The following is a 5,316-nucleotide window of genomic DNA, read 5'->3' on the forward strand; positions in this document are numbered from 1 at the left end:
GAAATTTCATGACCATTCTTTTCTGTGGAGTCATCTCCATGCACTGGAGTGTCCATTCCATGAGAGTAAGGAATCTGTGTCTCCAGTGCATGGTACATGGTAGGTGCTCTTTAATATTTGTTACATAAAGAATGGGTTTCTTAATAACCAATTTTTTTCATTATGGATTTTGCATCTTTTGTGTTTGACTTAATCTACTTAGCAACAACTTTGTGTTTCATCCTCTTCAGACATGTAATCGGCCACGAGAGATTTGCGTTCATTACCGATAGTTTAGCTTAAAAATATGCAAGCCGCGACAGACCATTGAGAAATATCTATATTTTATCTATATTTATGTTATTGACCATATATTTTTATGCCGTTGACCTCATTAATCAGTCTTGTACTTGAGGACAGAGACTCTATCCAATCCCATTCCAAGGAAATAGACCCTTCTTTTCTACAACATAAGCTCAGTAGTAATCTTAACTTCAATGCAATATCCTCTTACATATAAAACTGAAAAAAGGAAAATAAGCAATTTAATGCATTCGGTAGTCATTTTTCATACCCTGGTGAAGTAACATCTCTCAAACTTCAGAATTAAGTATATCATCATAAAGTTGAACTGATCATTATGAATACTTCTCAGTAACAGCAAGGTTTCTTTTGCCACTAATAAGACTATATTTCACTATCAATCCATTTGAACTTTTCTCCAAGGACCCTTACCAAGTTCCTAAAATTACTAATGGATCCTGCACACTGCCCACTCCTTTGGCCAATCCCCATTTGCATATCACAAGTCTCACAGCCAGAATAGCCACATTTATGAGTCTACAGATAATTGCATTTATCTGCTTCTCCTGCCATTGAAACACTGCCATAGCCATTGTCACCTCTACCTCTACCTCCTGCCCATTTCCCCTGACAGGCCCCCTGTTCATACCTAACTCTCTAGGCCCACCAAACTCTGCATGTCACCTTCCTTGGAGTTACATTTCTTTTCATCTCCCTAATGCTGAAGCCTGTCCCTGAAAAATAAGGGGCCAGAATCAGAAGCCAGGTTTGCAACCTGTGAATCCATAGCTAACATCACACCAAAGTTGGCCTTTGGAGGAGGCTCCTGGGGAGAAGTGGGCAGAGGTATGTGGTGGCCTTACTAATAAGGCCTGATTCTAGGTGTCTGGAGTCTGGTGTAAGCCACCGTGCCTAAATATCAAAGTCAAGGAGCCAGTTCATAGAGTGACAAACCTTCCTTGTCAGAATGCTGACAGGCAAGGACGGCAGTGACTGAAGATACAGTGACTGTGTCACAGCCATGCTTCCTGAGTACTAATTACCAGGGCCCATGTTGAAGAGGGCAGGCATCCTGAGTGATGGGCTTCCCCTATGTGCACTTGTAAGAGATTATTAAAAGCACTGGACTGGTATAGATGACAATTAGTGTCTGAAAAGGATGCTGTATCACAAGCCAATGTCTGAGACCTAAATCAAATATAGTATCAATCCAGTAAAGTCAATTTAAAGATTTTGACGATCCAAGTTTACTTTGTTATCTATATTAATTATGAAACACATTGGCTCAATTCTGGATTAAGGGGATGAATAATGAATATTATTTTAAAATACATTGATTCAGTTTTCAATATAGGAAAAATACATATATTTCAGTGCAAGGAGCTACAAATGAGAGTTAATTCTGGCTTTGGTACATAATTCCTTTTCTATGTGGGTTGATCTAAGATAAGAATTTCATTAACACTCTGTATCATTTATTTCTGTCCTCTTTTATACTTGCAGTAGTCCTATGAAATAGGCAAAGCAGAGATTATCAATTATTGTAACCCCACTTCATGGTTAAGAAATTCAGATTCAGAGAACACAAGAGACTTGCCTAAGATCCCACAGCCATGAAATGATAGAACTAGGACCTAATTTGTTCTGCTCTGGGGAAAGCTCTTGAGAAAGAAAAATTTTATCAGGGAATTCAGCTACTGGTCATCAGCATCATCTTAGACTGGCCTCTCCCCTTTATTTCTTCCATTGGGTAATTCTTTCTGACCCCTTAATTACTGGCCAGTGAGCCTATCTGCCTGCTTTCACACACAACTCACTCTGACTTGCTATGACCCATTCTCCTTTCAGCTACCAGAAAATATCCTTCTGCCAACTTCAGTGGTGCTAGTAAATTCAGCTTCAACTGAAAATAATGAAACCTCTGGTGGTTTGTGTAAAGAGAACAAAATTTTAGACCTTAACTGAATATTCTCTGTGCTAAAATGTTAATATGTTCATTCATTTGTGATAGAGTGGTCTTCCTTTTTCTTCTCCCCAGCCTGATTTCAACCTTATCCTCCTTCTAGGTCTAGTTGTTGGGATCAAAAGCTGCCACCATTACCACCACCACCAGCTTCATTCTAGAGTGGAGCCAAATCAAACTAAATGGTTGACAAACTGCTGTAGAGGCCAAGGAGAACAGGTCTCTTGGGAGAGGTGAAAATGGGGGTGGAGAGGTTAGAGATGAGAAGAAGAAGAGAGAGAATATACAAAGGGGATGATTGGAGACAGGATATATGGGGTAGCCCCAAAAGCCAAGTTTGAAGAACCCAAGAGCCCTGAGAGCCTGGGAGTTTATAGAAACTAAAGACAAAAGGAGAGCCACTCCCAAACCTGCTTCCACCTATGGCCTCAGTTCAACTTGAAGGTAAAGGAAAGGCTCATTGTGAGTACTTTTTGTGTTTAATTCCCAAGTATTAACTGTTTAATAAAGGACTAGACCACCAACCCCTTCCACAAATGAGGTTACGAATCCAGTCATGTTACAGGTATTTATGGAGCATCAACTGTGAACCAGGCACTGTGATAGGAATGTGAAGATGAATAATAACACATGGCCTTTCCTAAAAAAACATAGTCCCAGGGATTCTTTTAAGATAATGACTGCAGACATTTAAATTTTAAAAGAAATATATTATTATTCTCTCAAAAAAATTTTAATAACATATCAAATTTTCATTAATTCAATGGATATCCACAGCTGCTGCAATCAAACCATAAACTAGAAACATAAACATGAAACTTAGAGCAAAAACATTAAGAATCATGAACCTCTGTCCCTTCTGAGCAATCAATAATAACTAATGTTTATACAGTATTTTTACATGCCTCATTTCTTTCTTATTTTGTATTCACAACAGTATGAATATCTATGAAGTAGATTCTACTACAACTATCCCCATTTCACAGAATAAGAAACTGGAGGTCAGAAAAATTAATTATCTTGAGCTCATTTTGTTGGTTTTTTTTTCCTCCTGAACAACCAACAAAAGCCTCTAGGATACTCTGGAGAGAGCAGTAGCAAACACTAAGATACAATGAAATCTTTGTTTTGATTAGTTTGATATTCTTATGATGTTCTTGTTAGGCATCTGGTTATTAAATCTTAGGCAACAGGCCATTCTTGTTGCCAATTCAAATCTGTTCAAATAGTTTTTATTATTTTAAACCAACAACAAAATCACACATGGAGCACTCAAGATGCAAAGTAAACTTTGAGAATTTAATGCCACAATTGAATTCAGGTGTTTCTTGAGAGAAACAGTAAATTGAGAAGAGGGAGTATAAGACTTTATTAAATGCTATATTTTCTAATAATATTTTAATTTCTTTATATTCAAGTAAATGGAGATAATTCCAATAAAAACATGACATTTTTGGAATTAAAAGCATTTTTTTAAAAAACTAATTGTTTTTATTCTCATAATAATTTCTATTAATATAACTTATTAATTGTTCAAGAATGTTCACTATCAGAGCCACTTGGGGTACATTCCTAGAACTGTGATTCGAAGCATTGTACTAATTCACAAGTTTCTCTTCTGCTAGAGATGCTTTCTAAAAGTATATGAAAACACTGGGAAATAATCCCATAACTGTGTATACAAAGAGATGGGAGGGAAAAAGAATAGAATAGTGGATGTAAAAAAAAGGGAGACAAATAAAATGGGGGAGAGAGAGAGAAGGCAGAAGTAGTGAAAAGAGAAAAAAGGAAGAGGGGAAAGGAGGAAAGAATGAAAGGAAAGAAAGAAAAAAGGAGGCTCTTGCTTTGGCTGTTGTTCTAATTCTGGCCTTTTCCATCCACATTCCACCCACCCACCATTCACACACATACCCCAAACACACTTGCAAATACACACACACACACACTACTTCTCTGACAGTTGCCTCAACCCCATATATCTTGCACAGAATGTAGAAACTGGCAACATCTTGATAAACCAAGCTATTTCTTTCAAGAACAAAAAATTATAGCCATAAATATATCAATTATTTAAAAATTGTTATAAATTAAAATTTAAAAGATTCTCAAAATGGAACCATTTTTAAAAATAGTTCCATGAAAGATTAATAAGTAAGTTGCCTTCTATATTCAGTAATGTACTGTACTTCTTTCTGGATTTTGTTTAACAAATAAAATGTACTTGTTGAATGGATAGATGGATGATACACAGAATAGAAATTCTAAATCATTAAATAGCATAACCACAATCAGAATTTGCTTTCCATGCTATCTCCTGCATACCTATCCACTCTCTCTGACCCACTGCCCCCTTGGGAATGTGGTTTAGAAGCCAAAATTTTATATTTGGGGAATATTTTCATGGTTGCCAAGGAAACAGCATAAAACATTTTAGATTGGGGCTCTCAAATACACACTCACACATGCATGTACTTATGTAAATGTGTCTGCACACACACATGTGTACACATACACACCAATCTCAGGCATCTGGAAACTATACCTATAATACTCTCATTTATTGATATATAAAGAGAAATTTTGGTATTTGGATTATAGCTTCTGCCTCCTCAATAGAACCATATTATATTCCTGGATGAGCTGTCAAACATCCTGATAACACTGTTTAAAATTCACAATTGGGCATATGTTTCAAATTAACCTGAGAAAGAAGAAGGCCCATTCTGGCCAGTGATACACTGCTTATCCGCTGCTTCCTCCTCGGTTGTCAGTGTTCCTGAAATGCCAGTGCTACAGGGAAAGCACTCTGATTAGGATGTCAGCCTGCCTTTGAGCAAACACTGCCAACTGCCAGCCTATGCCTGGAAAATGAAGGCCCCTTAGCTCTAGCTCAAGGTTAGGGAGCCAGTTAGGAAGTCCCCTTTAGATACAATAAACTGTTGCAAACAGCTGTGCTCCCAAAACATAGCCTGACCTATTTGGAAATACAAACCAGTATCGAGAGATGCCTTTTGTGGAAGGACATATTCAGGCACCCTCATTCTTTCTAAATCCCTATTTTTCATTTTACG

This window comes from Pteropus vampyrus, unplaced genomic scaffold (genome assembly GCF_000151845.1).
Source record: "Pteropus vampyrus isolate Shadow unplaced genomic scaffold, Pvam_2.0 Scaffold29, whole genome shotgun sequence".
Lineage (NCBI taxonomy): Eukaryota > Metazoa > Chordata > Mammalia > Chiroptera > Pteropodidae > Pteropus > Pteropus vampyrus.